This window comes from Lonchura striata, chromosome 5 (assembly GCF_046129695.1).
Source record: "Lonchura striata isolate bLonStr1 chromosome 5, bLonStr1.mat, whole genome shotgun sequence".
In the NCBI taxonomy this organism is placed as follows: Eukaryota; Metazoa; Chordata; class Aves; order Passeriformes; family Estrildidae; genus Lonchura; species Lonchura striata.
In genome coordinates, this window is record NC_134607.1 from 69,400,303 (window position 1) to 69,417,071 (window position 16,769).

At 46.4% G+C, this 16,769-nt stretch overlaps 1 protein-coding gene across 1 annotated transcript in view; it reads left to right on the forward strand.

Annotated features, from left to right (window-relative positions):
• The first annotated feature begins 12,809 nt into the window (after positions 1 to 12,809).
• The window catches only part of PRKCQ (protein kinase C theta), a 53,453-nt gene continuing 49,493 nt past the window's right edge, over positions 12,810 to 16,769 (forward strand). Inside the window, exon 1 of the mRNA XM_021530938.2 lies at positions 12,810 to 12,922. The gene's annotated coding sequence lies outside the window, so the exon portion shown is untranslated. The remainder of the gene's footprint in view (positions 12,923 to 16,769) is intronic.

Here is a 16,769-nt window from a genome sequence, read left to right on the forward strand (position 1 = left end):
CTGTGCAATAATCAAAGTGATGCCTCAAGGTTTGGGCTGGAGGAGGAAGGTCACATCCAGGCTGTGGCTGCTGAAAGGTGTGGCAGTGTAAGTCAGTGGCACAAATGTGCAGGTGACAGCCTTCTCTTCAGTCAGCTGGAGAGACAGTGCCACCTCAGCTGCAAGGAATGCAGAGAACAGGAGAGGGACTTTTGACAAGGACTTGCAGTGATAGAACAAGGCACAACTGAAAGCTTCAAACTGAAAAATTACAGGCTTAGACCTGATATTAGGAAGAAATTATTTACTTTGAGGTTGGTGAGGCTGTGGCACAGGTTTCCCAGAGAAGCTGTGGCTTCCCCATCCAGGCTGGACAGAGCTTGGAGCAATCTGGGATAGTAAAAGTTGTCCCTGCCCATGGCAGGGGGTTGGAACAGAATGGTGTTTAAGGTCCCTTCCAACCCAAACCACTCTCTGTCTGGGACACTTGGGCTGGTGAGACAAGAGCAGCCACCTCCTCCACAGCCTCACAGACCGCTGCAGGAACAGCAAAAGCAAAATTACATCAGCCCAGTTCAAGTGGGAAGAAAATAGCTCTGCGACTCCAACCTGAATTAAAGCTATAGCTGTTGGTCCTCTTCACCTCCTGCTCCACATCTTCTAGATTATCTCCTCAAAAGCAGACTCTCACCTTCTGAAATGTCTCCTGCATCATCTCTAGCAGCACATGGCTGTGCCCATCTCTGCATTTTTCCTCATTTTCCTTTGTGTCCACCAGATTCCTCAGCTGAGGGACTGGAGCTGACTCAGACACTGTGCTGAGACACTAGAGCAAGGACTACAGGTTTAAGCATGAAAAAGTCAGTCCATCACTTCCACAATTCTTTCACATTATAGAGGGGGGAAATGTCTGCACAGGAATAACAGCCTGGAACAGCTCCCCTGGCTCTGTGTCACTGCCATGGCACAGCACATCCCCCCTGGCTTTCAAAATCTGGGCAAATGCATTGAGAACTGTGGCAAGCACATTTCTCTCCCTCTCAGGGTTTTTCATAGAGATGCACAGAGAGAAATGAAAGAGAAAACAATTTCTATTTCTGCTCCTTGTTTTTCCCATGTGGAATGTGTTTGGAGAATTGTTTCCCTGGGGTGATTGCTTGGTTGGATTCTGGTGAGGATTGTTTGAGCTGATGGCCAATCCAACCCACCTGGGGCTGGACCCTCAGAGAGGGTCACGACTTGAGTTAAAGAAAGTACTATGTAGTTTTAGTATCCCCCTTTTATATAGTATATTGATGTATTTTTGCATAGTTATAATAAAGAAATAATTCAGCCTTCTGAATTGAGTCAGACAACATCATTTCTTCCCATTGGGTTCACCTGCATTTACAACAAGAACATTTGCAAAATTAACAGTGAGAGCAGTGGAGAATGCAAATAAACACATGCATGGGCAGATGGGGCACAAGACTGTTCTGTTCCTGCAATTCTCTTTTATCATCTGGACATCTCTAACTTGCTGTCACCTCCTGCTTGCCCTGCTGCTGCAGGTGACAAGGCTCTCTCCTTGGTTTTAGATGCAGACACCTGTGATCCTACCCTGAGTTGTCTAGGGGTGGACATCTGTAGGATCTTCTGATACCCTACATTGATTATGCCCTTGCTACATCCCTGCATTTAAACATTTCTGCAGAGTGCAGGGGGATGTGGTTTGGTAGTGTTAGGGTTACTGGACTTGATGATTTAAAAAGTGTTTCTCCAACCTAAGTGACTCTGTATATGAATATGGATTTGCATGTATAAATACCTTGGGGTTTGTTACTTGTATGCCTCTAGATTAATGCACAATGGTTTCAGTATTCAGTTTTCTGGCTGTTAAAAAGCATGGTTTTTACTCTTAAATTAAACTCTTGACCTAAACTCTTAAATTAAGATCTCATGCTTAAATTAAGCTCTTAACTTACTCTTCCAGCAAACCTCAAACACAAACCAGTCCATGTAACTTTTTGTTCCAGCACATTCTTTATGTCCCCAGTCTCAAACAAAATAAACCCTTCCAGTGGCACTGGAAAGTAAGCTCATACAAGTATTCCTCTTGATCCAGATTCTAAAATGACTGGAGATGTTCATGCTGTGGTTTAAATGAGCACAAACCTCCTCAAGTCAATGAATTTTCTCTGATTTACAAGCAGCTGCCTCTTTGACTTCACCTTCCTGACAAGATGGATCTGAATCTGACTGGCAGTTCTTCATGGAAGTGGAATTCTACATGAATTTCAGAAGGAAAAGATGTAACTCCTAAAGGCAATACATACTGCCTTAGGATCACAGTTATTATTTAGCATTCATATTTCACCAGCACCTTGGTTAAAATCCCTCATGCTAGGATGTGTCCAGCCCTGTAGAAGTGAAAATTGCTGCCCCAAAGAGCTCAGAGATCCAAATCAAAAGAACTGAGGGAAGAAAGGCACATCACTGGAATGAAATTACAAAAACAGATGCATAGTCTTCATACCCAGTGCTAAGTGTAGTGACATTACAAAAAGTCAAGGCCCTGTGCACCTCATGACCTTCCAATTGCAATACAGAGCTGATTCCCCATTACAGAACGTGCAAGGGCATAAGAAATAAAAGGAATTAGGAGTTTGTGCATTGACATTTTTAAACATTCACTGACTTTTAGGCAAAACCCACAATGAATATTAAACAAGACCCTGCCTTTCCTAGGGCTGGTGGATACGACCTGACTTTCTGAGTTATGTGAGGTGACCTTTCAAAATCATTTTTTGTGGCTGCACTGTTCCCCTGTTCCCCTGGCTCTGCAGCCTTATACACTCTGGGACATCAAGAGAATTAAGTCTCTTTCACTGTTAATAACTGGAGCCCTGCATTCCCTCACCTGGAAAAGGACTTTTGACAAATGCTACTGTGCACAGAAGAGTGCTCACAAATTATAAGAGCATTTGAGTGCAAAGCAGAGACAGCAATGTAAAGAATTGCTGGTTTCAATTGTTACATTTAGTGCTACAGCACCTTGATGCCTTACACAACACCCAGATTAAGTCCAAATCTGCAAGGCTGTACTGGAAGATAAAATACAAAGCCTTCTTATCACCAAAGTCCCACTCGAGCCTTCAAAATAGATTTCAGGTACAACTGGAGTGCTGCACTCAACTTCTGTGTGGGGAACCCTCTATAATCCAGTCATTTAATTTCAGGACATGTTTGAGCTTTTTCTTATGCCTCCTGAAGGAAATCATAGGATCAACCACTTGGGATCAGAAAGCAAGAAAACAGATTGTAGTTTTGTTTTTCCTCTCCATCTTTTGTTTCTCCTCTCATTAGCAGGCACTGCCAAGCAGGCTTTCAGCCACCTAATCCTCTCCGTGAGCTCTCTCGAAGAATCAGACAAAGCTGGAGGTTAAAAAATGATTCATACAAAGATGTGTCTGTCATTGTCTGGAAAGCAAAATGTTCACATCCACCAAGACAAAACAGCCTGAGCTGACACTGTCATGACCTACTTTTAATAATAAATGAAAGCTTCGGGACTGTGTGCTTGGGGTAAATGTGTGAGGCCCCTAGAGCACAGCTAGGAGATCTCCTATAGGAAGGATGCTCTGGGATATTTTCACCCTTCAGGTCCTGACCTTCTCCAGAAAGAGAAGATAATGCAGCAGTACCATGGTTTTCATTTGTTACCAACATACAACAGGAGCACTGAGGGACAGAGAATCATTAAGGCTGGAAATACCTCCAAGCCCATCAAGTCCAGCTTTCACTGAAGCAGCCCAGGATGTTTTTCATGCCAGGGGTCCAGAGTACTTGATAACCTAACTAGTTAGGTTATCCCAAAGCTGCATTTTCGTTGCTGTAGTGTCAAGGATGATACACAAAGATGGTGATGCAATGCACAGATACCAATGATCACCCAGCCCTTCCTCCAGATCTGTAGTGTCCCAGAGCAGCTCCCTGAGCTCCTTTCAGCTGAGCTCAGGTATTTCTGCACTGAACTGAGGGCAGCAGCACCAGCATCCCCGAAACCACCCTGAGTGAGGTGACATCCTCTGTGTTCACAGCTGCCCACGGCAGTGACCCCACTGTGTGCTGCCCCAAACCCTCACCTCCTGACAGGAGCTCTTTCTGTGCCTCCCTCACAGCCCTCTGCTCTTCCCATGGCTTACACGGGGTACTGGAGGCCACCTACAGCAATAATCTGTCCTTAATTCATTTCCCTTTTTTCCCCTGGTCTCCTAACGGGAATGTGGAGGTTCCAATGCTTCTGCCCATACTGCAATGTCCCTTGGCCAGAGTGGACATGAGTGTCACACCAAGCTATGTTTCAAAGGGGTTGATGGAATGGCCTCCAGCCATTTGTAGGAAAATAGAAACAGTGAGCACCACAGCCATGAAATGCCTGGAGACCTCCCATTTATTTTTACCTTTGCCAAAATCCCATTTCTACTGCAGCTAGCAATGCTGCAGACACTTGGGCACCTAGGTGGGTTACTAGTTGGCTGTGGACAGTGACAGAGTGAGAAGATCATTGCTTATTTTAACTTCAGGTATACCCTCCTAAAGCTGGAACTGCTCAGGACATTGCCCCAAGTGTCTCCTCCTGAGCCTGAGAATTCTGGAGCATCTACCTCTGAGGGCCCAGAGCTGGTTTGAGGGCACTTGGTTTTCAGAGGGAAGGTGACACATTTAACACATTTAACATCTGATTTTGTTCATTTCCATACTGCTGAAAATTGAGTCCGTTTCGTCTCTTTCTGTGTGTCCCAAAGCTGAGATCATTGATGGGAAAAGTCTCCTGGACACCCAGTGTCTTCCAGGGAACTGAGGTTACAGTGGCAAGTCATCATTTGGAGAATTTTACGGACATAATAGAAAGGATCACAGAACAACAGAACCACTTAGGTTGTAAAAGACCTCTGAGATAATCAAGTCCATCTTATGACCACCAATCACCACCTTGTCAACACAGAATCACAGAATCAATTAATGCAGGGTCACAGGATCGATTAAAATGTGTGGCAGTGATGTGACAATGGTTCCTTTAACCAGACCCTGATGTGTTTCCACCAGCCAGCCCTGATGGTAAATGCTCTCACATCAGACATTTTCATAGCACCGAGACAACATTCTGACCTTTCACCTTAACCACTAAGAAAAAGCAAGCCAGCAAACCCACTCCTCACCCAAAATATTCACCACAGAGGTCAGGTCTGAAAAGTTACCGTCAGCAGCCTCTGCTCACCCTGACTTACATTAACCCTGCAGCGGAGGGGGATGATTTCTGGGAAACCTCGGAGCGTGCAGACAACAGTACCCAACCAAATAAGCCATGATTAGCACAATTTCACTGGGAAACAAGACTGGCAATGCCTTCACTTCTTGTGAACAGGGCACTTCACAAGAATTAATGAGCTCATGTGAGAAACGCAGAGAGAATTCAGAGAAATAAAACCAGCACCCTCACCGATCATCTCTGGTGCTCAGCTGCCCGTGGTGGGTTACAGAGGAGAGGCAAAACTCGCAGGAAGGGCTGGGGTTGGCGTGGCTGGTCCTAGCTGGGGGGTGGCACTGGCAAAGCAGCAGAGGGGCCAGATCAAAGCTCATTTTGCAGCACACAGAGGGGGAGAGGGATGGGAGTGGGGCAAGGGGCTGCTCAGCACCCTGGGTTGGGGGGAGGCAGAATGGGCTGAGTCAGGGTTAGCACCTTTCAAACTCTGTCTCTGTTTCACAGACCCATTTCCTAAATTACTGATGACTTGTCTTAAAGCCTTTCTTGGAAAAAGCACTACTGAGAGTGCAAAAGCCTCTAAAGCACCTGATCCCATTTTGGTGAAGGGGCTGGTTTGGTGCTCACATCTTCATCAGTGCTGTGTGTACAGCTACCAGCTCCTACATCTCCCCAAGCTTTCCCCTTGCTGAATCAGCTCTTCATTTGCCCAAATCTTCACCATCTGCAGCAGTTTCCCTCATTCTTTAAGCAGAGGGTGTTGAGGCCCTGGCACAAGTTCCTAGAGAAGCTGCCCCATCCCTGAAAGTGTTCAAGGCCAGGCTTGATGGGGCTTGGAGCAACCTGGGATAGTGGAAGGTGTTCCTGCCCATGGCAGAGGGGTTTGGAAGATCTTTAAGGTCCTTTCCAACCCAACCCAAACCATTCTGGGATTCTGTCATTTACTTATGCAATAATCTGAGGAAAGACTCTCCAGTGGGACAAGTCTCCACATTTGTCCCATCAGGCCTGACCTGTCAGGTCTCACCACACATCTCACAGATGTGTCCAAATGCAAAAGGTACCTGGAAATAAAATGTCCTGGGACTTATAAGGTATGCCTGATTACCCAAGAGCCAGACACTGCCCTTCTGTGTCCCAGGCCTTTGATCCCTTGTCTATAAAAGAGGGAAGGGTGATCCTTTTCAGTAAAGAAAAATGCATTAAAAACTAGGAGATATTAATATAGTGGATGTGAAAACCTTTGGTCCTGCCTTAAACATCTTGTTGTCTCTGACTTTCCCCATCGAGACTTTTTGCTGTTAGAAGCAAACATCAATAGCAAAAAAAGGTCCCTTTTAGGACCCAGCACAAGAGGTTTCTGTATTGGACATTCAGCACTTCCCAGTTATGAGTGATAAACTGCTTTGATTTTCTATAGTGTATAGCCCAAAATCAAAGTTATCAGGCAAAACCTCCCACCTCCTCACATTACTTGAGATGTGCAGGCATCTAAGATCCAAATTTGGTGTCTTACTGCTCTTTCTGGAAAACTCTTTCAACTGTGTGTCAGCTGAAATTGTACAGATTAAACAAAAAAAAAAAAAAAAAAAAGTTGGATTCCTGGGAAGAGTTTTTAAACCTCTTGTGAGTGCACACTCACTACATCAAATGCAAGAGCCCTTAGCAGCTTTTAGTTTGAAGCAGGTGACTCCAAGAACCTCTGTCCCACCTCTGCAAGCATCAGCAGCATCTTCCAGCCATGATGTTCATTTCGGATTCCAGATTTATTTCAGATTTAGATGCTGCAGATTCAATCTGGGCACTTTGGTCATGAGAGAACCCCATGGCATGAGCTGTCAGCAGAAAGGAACAAATTTCAGACATCCAAATATAAAACTGAAAATTAAAAAAAAAAAAAAAATCAGCCTCACAGTCATTTTGCTTTTAGAGTACCCTCTAGAGTGGTAAAAAGGATAACAGAGATAAATGTAAGCATACTGGAAACCTTGCTGATCTCTTAACCTCTGTGACCTCCCTGGGCAATGCCTTCTACTGATTCCAAATGAAACCAACCAAAAGGTCTTTTAATTGACAAAACAGAGGATGTATAAACACATAACAAAAAGATCCCAATGTCATTCAGATGGATTCTCCATCCTTGGAAGCATTCAGAAGCTGCCTGGACATGGTGCTGGGCAATCAGATCTCTGTGGCCCTGCTTGAGCAAAGAGGTTGGACAAGGTCCCTTCCAGAGGTGCCTTCCCAGCTCAGACATTCTGTGTCTCTGTGATTTCTAAGCTGATTTTTATCTGTTGATTTTGCTTCAGATTTCCCTGTGTTATTAGTTAATGTCACCAAGAGAGACAGAAATGGTCCTGCAGCCCTCCAGGACCAGGCACTTTGTCTCCAGCTGTGGTCAGGAATAATGCTTGGAGTGGCTTTCCATGGTCCCCATTTCAGGGAGAATTTTTAGGGGTTGTGTCTCTGCAGGAATCAGAGCAGAGATGTTTTCACACCAACAGTGGGAGACTGTTCTCTGGGACAGGAGAGGAGCTTTCAATCACAAGTGACTTTGCATTTTTCCAGCAGTTCCAAAGCAGCTCACCCCTCATGCCATGTCACCTGGAGTGCTCACACACCCTGAACCTTTTAGAAATGGGGAAGTTTTCACCCACTCCCACCCCTCCAGCTTTTTCCCCCCATCACTCTGATCACTCAGCCCTTCATGTGGCCATTTCCTGTGAAAATGATGCCTCTTACAGGCAAAGGGCAACCCCATTTTTTTTTTGTTTTGTTTTCTTTTCATGGGGTGTTTTTTATTTTCTTTTTCAGTTTTGCTTTGCTTGTGTTTCTTACATTCAGGCTGTTGTGCTGCCGTGGCTGAGAGCATTGAGGTGATGGGTTGAGTCAGCAGAGTGAGGAGCCATAGCCTGAAGTGGGGAGGGAGGAGACAGGCAGAGTGTGGAAACCAGCAGGTGAAGGCAGGCAGAGGCTTTGCCTCCCTCAACCTGCGCCCTAAAATGCGTTTTATACACCTCCTTAAACCAATTAGTTTGAGTGCTGCTGACAAACCAGAGTACTGAGCCCAAAATGACAGATAAAAAGCTTCAAAACTTTCTAAAATCAGAGATGAGCAAACTTTTTAGCACCATTTGCTCAGCTGATCCTTGGCATGAGAATAACAACCTGAAGGATTTTTTTTAACACCAGCACCACAGTTGATTTATTTCTTTTTATAGCTTGAAAGGGACAACACATATCTCCAGTCAAGGACTTCCAAGGAAGTCAAGCCAGGCTGGACCCCGTAGGAAGATTTAGTCAACATTTTCTGGTGAAACCTGGCAGATGGGCATGGTCACACAGCATTTTGCAAGCAGATTGATTTGCTCACTTCATTTCCTGTCCTCTTCTGGGCAGGCCAGGGAACCCCCGAGCTGGAGTTGTGTAACCTCCAGCTGGGCAGACATCTCATGGGAACAGGGGGTTTGGGAAGTGCTGGATGACAAAAGGGATGAAGTGACCTCTCCGCTCCTTTCTAAGCAGTTTTTTTTAGTCACTGCTAGAAGAGACTGAAATGTGAATTAAACCTCATGGTAACATGCAGTGCACTCTTGTGGAAGAAGTAGAAACCTTTGAGGGTGAAAAGAAAAAAAAAAAATACAAAAATACAAAAACTCTGAAAATGACCTGCTATATTTTTTTCTTTATTTTTCAAACACATTAATTTATTCACTTCAATGAATTCAAAGTACACACCAAGAAGAATAATATATCTGCTTTCACAGCAGTTATTAACTATGTTCCCTTGTTCCACCTCCTTCTCTAAATTAACAATGAATTACAAACAACTACCCTTAAAAAAACAAACAACGGAGACCAAATATTTTGAGAATTAAACTCTTCAGAAAGGCCCACTGTCCAGGCGAAATGCTCTATCAGTTTTGGATTTTTTTTTTCTTTATCTTACTGAAAATGTGGGTGGTTTTCAAATACAGGAAAGAAAACACGATGGCTTGTGGTGATATTTTCCACCAGAAAGATGCAGCTTTAAGGGCTTTTGGTTTCCAGATACCTCCACCCACAGGAGTGGCCTCGTCTGTTGTAGAAGGTGGCACCTGATTTGTTGTGGAGTCAAGTTAAATGACAATAACAGTGCTCAGCAGTCGTTGTGTGCTTCCGTGGAAGCTCTGTGTCAGCTAGGTAATTATCCTGAGTCTGGGTAATTAATATGGCAGCTGCCTCCCAGACCACAGAGCTTTTAATTATGATAAAAAGCTGATGTGGAAAAAAAAAAAAAATAAAAAAGAAGTGGAAAGAAGTGAAGAATGTATTCTCTGAAACCCTTGTAGACAGGATGGAGTTGAAGACATCCCTGCTCATTGCAGGGGGTGTGGACTTGACAGCCTTAAAAAATCCTTTCCAGTCCAAACCATGCTCTGGTTCTGTGATCCCATAACAAGAAATGGGCTTCAATCCCAGCAAGGAAGGTTTAGGTTACACATCAATGTTGGAACCCAGGGCTTCCCTCTGGCTGCCCTGGAAGGTCTGGGACCCTGGCAGGGGTCAGGAACCCCCCTGGACAGAGCCCCCAGAGACACTGTCTGTGATCTCTGGCCATGGAAAAGAGTTTTCAATCTTACAGCATGAATTACAAGCTCTGAGTGTTTATCATAAGTAATAATTAAGTGTGGCACGGGTGCAAAAGGAAAATTTTAGGATTCTAGATGAGGGGTCCAAAGGGGACAAGATGGAGGAAATTGGGTGTGTCTTGTCCTTTTTCTCCTTCTCCATGCCCTCCATGTGTCACTGTGGTGTTGGCATTTTTCTGTTGGTTCAGGCTGGGGACACACTGTCCAACGTAGGTGACAGATATTGGCACGTTCTTGTAAATCCAGCCCAGGGAGTTTCTGGTATTGAATGTTTGTAACATCCCACTGAGGGCAGAGCCCCACACGCTGCCCTGCAGGACAGAGCTGGGCAGGGCAGCAGAACATGTGAGAGAGAAACAGAATAAACAACCTTGGAACCAGCACAGACCAATTATGGCTTCTGCTTTGGCAGCGGGGCTGAAAGACAGAGACTTTCTACAATCTGGGAATCATCAATAGCACAGATTCCAACACATGAAGGGCAGTGAAGGACAAGTTGGGGACAGGTTGTGGCAGGCAGGTTATGGACCTCACCAGAGGTCTGGAGTGACAAGATGGGTGAATGCTCCTTCAGAAAGGGCTCGTGCTGATTTATTTTCCCTTGCAGCAGATGTTGGAATCCTTGGCTTGACACACCAACAGTTTTCCCTGATCTGAGATCTTGCTGTTGCACAGTCAAATGTTTTGCTGGGGGAGGATGCAGGCTCAAACCTTCTGCCAGACTGGAGGAACGTGGCCTGGTGCACTGCTTTGTGTGTGATACATGGACAGTAACCCTGAGCCTAAATATTTGCACATCTGCCAAGTTCCTATAGGCAAAGTGATCCTCATGTGTGTCCTCCAAAGTGATCCACCTCCTGTGTCATGCTCTGACCCCCAGATCACAGAATCACAGAATTCTAGGATGGTTTGGGCTGGAAAGGCCCTTAAAAATCACCTCATTCCAACCCCCTGCCATGGTCAGGGACACCTTCTACTAGACCAGCTTACTCAGAGCCCCATCCAACCTTGTCTTCAGCATTTCCAGGGATGGGATCTGACCTGTGTGAGTGAAGCAATGGGGTCAGGGAATGGGGGGCAGACCATGGGGCTGCATCCCAGATGGGGATATGCCAGCACCCACCCAAAACTTGCACCTAGCCTAAGTGCAGGTAGATATGGTCCTCTAAACATCATGTTCCTGTGCAAATTTCAACAACAACATCAGCAAGCAGAAGAGTTGAAAACTGAAGCTTGGGATGGGAATACATGGAGTTTTAATTATCTACAGCTCGCCTTCAGCTGGGGTGAAAGAACCTATTCTTTTTATATACTTTTGGTATCAACAGCCTGGTATAATGGACTCTGATGCAGACAGGAAGGATGATGTGTAAGTTAATGGGGTGTGAGCAATTAAAATGCAAAGTCATCTGCCTCATTAAATGTCTTCTTGTCTCCTGACAGTGACAGGAATAGGTATTACACTCAGCCCTAATTGTCTCAGAAAATAGGAAAGAACCACTTTTTTAAAGCAATTCATTTCTCCCCATTTCCAAGATCCCAGCAGCCTTTCCCTTTCCCTTGCCTCCTTTTATTTTAATGCATAATTTGCATTTTAGAGATTAGCATCAAGGACAAAATAATCACAATAATATTCAAAGGGCCATCCCAGCCTGCTCAAAGTGAACACTTACTGGCCCTAAAATTTCTTAATACCTCATTTGGATGATCTCAAACAAAACATCTTTCACAGAACTGGCAGGTACCTGTTCTGTACATTGGCCTTTTAGAGAAATACTATTTGAGATTTTTCACTGGAGCTTTTGGAGCTACAGAAGGTGGCTGAACATGGCCTCATATTTTCTGTAGGTACACCAGGAAGCTGAAGGGCACCTTTAGGTCTCCTTGCTATAGCTGTGATCATATTGGTTTGTCTGTCAGCAAGGCCCACGAGCCTCACAGAGGTGATGTGGCCCTGGAAGATAGGGGAATTTCCCACTGTCTTCTCCAGCATCCCTTGCCACCACATTTCTGGGGTGACTTTTCCTTCTTGTGGCTCCTCTCCCATGTTCCTGGACCAGTTTCCTGCTCCAGATCCACCCATCCATGGCCTCCAGCATCACCCCTTTTCTGACAGCACAGGAGGAAACCATGATTCCTGTGGAGCTGAGAAGGTCTCCTGGGGAATATCCTGAGCAAAACTCACTTTTGACACCCTCATCCCCTGAAAGGGGTGCACCAAACAGGTACTGCCCATCCTTCTTCCACACAACAACCTAGATTGATGTTCCTAACACCTATGTCCAAGAACAAAACACAGTGAGGGGTGAATGAGGAAAGGACTTTGCAGACATCCCCCCTGCACCCCTCAGCATCCCCCCCTGCCAGCCACGACAACAAATCTTTGCAGCCTGGGCCGGGCTGTCCTATTTGAATGAAACAGGACGACAAAAACCAGGCTGTCCTGTTTCATTATTTTGGGAGAGTTTCACCGGAGCCAGCTTCCCTGTCGGCAGCGGGACCCAGCGCTGGGGCAGCTCCTGTGCAGGACGGGCACCGCAGCCCCCGGGCTCGGATGGGCGAGCGGAGAGGGCACCGGGGGCGGGGAGGGGGTGGTGCCGAGGAGGAGGAGGAGGAGGAGGAGGAGGAGGAGGAAGGGCGGCGAGGGCAGCCCCGGTGGTGGCTGCGGACGGCCCGGAGAGCGCTGCTTCCTTGCGGGGGCGGCGGGAGCGCTGAGCCGGGCTGGGCTGGGCTGGGCTGGGCTGGGCTGGGCTGGGCTGGGCTGGGCTGGGCTGTGCCGAGCCGGGCTGTGCCGGGCGGAGCTCAGCAGAGCCGGGCTGGGCTGGGCTGGGCTGTGCCGTGCCGAGCCGGGCTGTGCCGGGCGGAGCTCAGCAGAGCCGGGCTGGGCTGGGCTGTGCCGAGCCGGGCTGTGCCGAGCCGGGCTGAACCGAGCCAGGCAGAGCCGAGCCGAGCTGCGCCGGGCGGGACCGGGCTCAAGCCAAGCCGAGCTGAACTGAGCCGAACCGGACTGAGCCGAGCCGAGCTGAGCCGAAAGGGGCTGATCCGAGCCGAGCCGCCCTGCGCTGAGGTACCAGGATGCGCGGGGGATGCTCGGGGGATGCTCGGGGGATGCTCGGGGGATGCTCGGGATTGCTCGGGGATGCGCGGGCAGGGCTGGTCAGGGTGTCCCGCTGCAGGGAGATGTGTCAGGGGAGGGTGGCACCTCCGCTGGGAGAACCTGGGCAGCAGCACCGGGAAAGTTGGAGGCACTGTTTGGTGCATTTCAGTGTCGCTGGAGGCTCCGCTGCAGCCATCGGCGCTGCTGCGACGGGATTTTAAAGGTGGCAACTTTTGGCATTTGTCCGGAGAGTTTTGTTTGATTTATTTTATCTTTCTACCCTTAAATAAGAGGCTAAATTGTTTTCAGCTTCTCCACCTGATGTGTCTGGAGAGTGTTTGTGATCTCGCCATCACATTTTCCTGCCATTAAAAAAGAGCGTTGTTTTCTCCCGTGCATCTGCATGTAACAGGGAAAAGGGGAAAGTGAGAAACACAATGAAAACCGACTACAAACAGTTTTAGTCAACAGAGTGAGCAAACTGGGGAAGATATAGTGGGAAAACCCTTTATGCTGCTGGGCTCAGTGATGATTTGTAGGTTTTTCATGGTTACAGCCAGACAGAAGAGTCGTTTTAGATGCGATGCTGCGTCTATAACTTTGGGGTCGAGTTTGTAATGTTCTAGAAACAGGAGCTGCGATAAGTTTGAGGGCAGATTTGGGCAGTTAAAGGGGAATGAACGGCCTCCATCCCTCCTCCGCCCCGCACTGTTCGAGCTGCATTTCCTTTCGGAGGAGGGGACTCGAAGCCCCAGCCCGGCTGAGCTCTCTGCTACGCGTTGAACTCGAGCGCAGTTAAACCCTGGGGTGTAATCAGATCCTGTCTACAAGTAACCAACTTCTCGGCTGTTCTTTAATCTCCAGGAGTGTGATACTTTTCAGAAAGGAAAGCTTTTTACAAGTCTTTTTTTTTTTTTTTTTTTTTTTTTTTGCACCGATGAAAGAACAGTAGCAAAAAAAAAAAAAAAAAACTTCAGCTGCTGAAAGCCACTCAATTGAGTCATGCTAACAGCAGATTATTTAGTAGGGTCACTAGGGCAGGAAGAGATAAAGTTTCACTGAACTTGTTATTAAAAAAAAAAAAAAAGGCAGGGGGAGCAGCAGAACTTTTTGCAGTGAAAAGGGCAATGTTCGAACTTTTGTATTCTTGAACAGCCAAGTCCTTGTGGCCCTGCATGCGTGTTTGGATTTTTTTATTTCTCCTTTTATCCTTCTTTTTAATTGAAGAAAGGACTTCAGATGCCTGTTGAGGCCACCAGGCATTGTGAGTTTTTGGGGAATGAGCTTTTGGAGCAGAGTTTAGGGACCAGTGAGGAGCACCTGCTCCAAGGAGGTTCTTGTCCCACCTGGTTGAGGTGGAGCAGGGCTGCATTCAGCTGGAAGTACCAGGTGGCCTCCTAAGATGCTGCTTCCCTGGAGTTCCCCATGGAGCTGCCCTTGCTTGAGCACCTGACATCAGAGTTTGAATCCCAGTGTTGTTGCCTCTGTCTCTTTTTTGCTGTCTCAGCTGGACACCAGACTTTGGTGCCTGCCAGCCTTTACTTGCCAAGGCTCCCTGAGCCCTGCTGGACCCCTCGTTTTCCTCACATGACTCTTTACCCAAACCCTGGGTGGACATGAGGTGAATTAAGCAAGTGATGCTCAGCTTGTGGGGAGGTTTTGGCCTGGGAAGAATCCCTGCCTTAAAATGATGCCACAGTTGCACTGGCACAGGCAATGCAGAGTTTAGTTAGACTTTCCCCTCACTCTTACATAATCTAAACATCATCAACCAGTAGAGTCTTACATATTCTAAACTCCAGCAGCCATAAAGTCATATTTTATTATTTGTTTTTTAAAGCCCTATTGAAGATTCAGATCTTCCTCCTGAACCTCCACCCTGCAGCTCAACAGCCCCCTGTGCCCAGGCTGGTTTTGTACTCATGCTGCTGCACTGGGGAAACCTTTCCATTTTTTTCTTTTCCACCCCAAGGAGAGCTGTGAGGATTATTACACTGCCAGGGTGGAGCTAACTAAGCTTTTTTTTTCCTGCCTCAAATGTGTTTCCTCTCAAAAAATGTTACTTGGTTGACTCTCAGAGCTTTTCACAGAAGCAGCATGTGGCTCAGTATCCCATCAGAGGTGGAGAGCTCAAAGGAAAGAGGGAGACACAAGGAAGGAGGGATGGAGGGAACAAAAGAAGCAGTTTAGCTTTCCCAGCATGACAAGTTTTTATTTTTCTCTTGGCATCTTTTCCAGGTTAGTCTCTGTTTATCCTTCCACGTTGTTCTGAAGGAAGTGATATGGTGAATATAACTTTTGGTTTCTTCTCTTATTAACTGAATTTAATTGCAAAGAGCTCTGCAACAGCCTGGGAGGGAGGTGAAGTATGCAGCACCTTCCAGGGCTTTGCCAGGAGAGCTGTTCTGCTCTTGGCTTTTTTAATGCATATGTTTGTGGATCCAAGTTAAAACACTTGGCTGCAAGTTCTGCTGCTGCTTCTCATTTTGCTGAAGCCAGGATTTGTGTAAACAGAGTGTTGTTCTTTGCCCAAGCTTCGAGAAAGTGACTCTTAAAACAGAAAAGGAAGAGAAAGTCAACACAGGAGTATGAGCATCCAAAAGCTGTGTGTGTGAAACCATGGAAAGGATTAATCAGAGCCTTGAGCCTGTGCTCACAGGTACCAGGAGCTTTGCACAGCTCTCTCCCAGGGTTGCTCACGTGCCAGTTTTCACACAGAAACCTTCCCCAGATCATGCTGGTGACTGACATTGGAAGCAGCCTGCAAACACTCACTGGCACTTTGTTTCCATCCCGTGCTGTTGTTCTGTTTGCTTCCTTGCCTGGCATCCAGCTCCTGGTTGGGAGGAAAACATTGGCAAAGGCAGCCCAAACTGCAAACCCTTCTTTGTAGCCAATTGCACAGTGTTTTTATTGTATCATGGCTTGTTTGTATCCATTTTGTGATTTATCTGCATCGTTGCTTCCTTGTGTTAATATTGTTATTTATCAGGCCTGTTGGAGATTTTTCATCTCTCACCACCAGCCTGATCACATCCAGCAGCAGAGATAACATTTATTAACTGTGATGGTGAGAGTGGAAGGGACTCAAATTACTTTTCAAATCACACCCAGCTGCCTTAGCAGTGGATAATTCCTCTGGTTTGTATCGTACCTTTTAGTTACACCATCACTTCTGAGTGGTTTTCTGGGGCAGAGTGATGACACCCCTTTTGGGGGTATTTTTATTTCTACCTGTGTATAAGAACATGTGCTGTGTTTGCTCCTTTGGGGCAGAAATGCTGGGTGGAGTAAATGTACAGTTTTAAAGGATATACCCAGGCTGAGATGAAAAGAAGCTGGTGCAGCTTTCACTAAACTGTGCCCCATCTCTGTCACCACAGTGCCACGTGTAGTGAGAATGTAGGGCTCAATTATCTCCCAAGTGAATTCCCTGATATTTATCTGAGCTGTAAAAACCCATGAGATGCCCAGGGGATAAGCTCAACATAACATCTGTTTTCTTTCTTTTTTAAATGGACATTTCCACCTCACATTTGAGCCATTTTGGGCTGGATTGCTTCTCAGAAATCAACTGTCTCAATTGCTATGGCATTTCATTTGCTTGGCATTCATTGTCAAGCAGTGTATCCTCTTTTCCTGATCATCCCAATTATCCACAGGAAATAAAAATGGTCAGAGCATTGCGCAGGAAATACCAATGCTAAAAGACAAAAAAAGTTTCTGATTGATAAACAAGTGAGCAGAGGGAGGTGATGAATCTTGGGGCCATCCATGTACCATATTCAGCCTGATTCTGTTAGAATCAGAGATCACA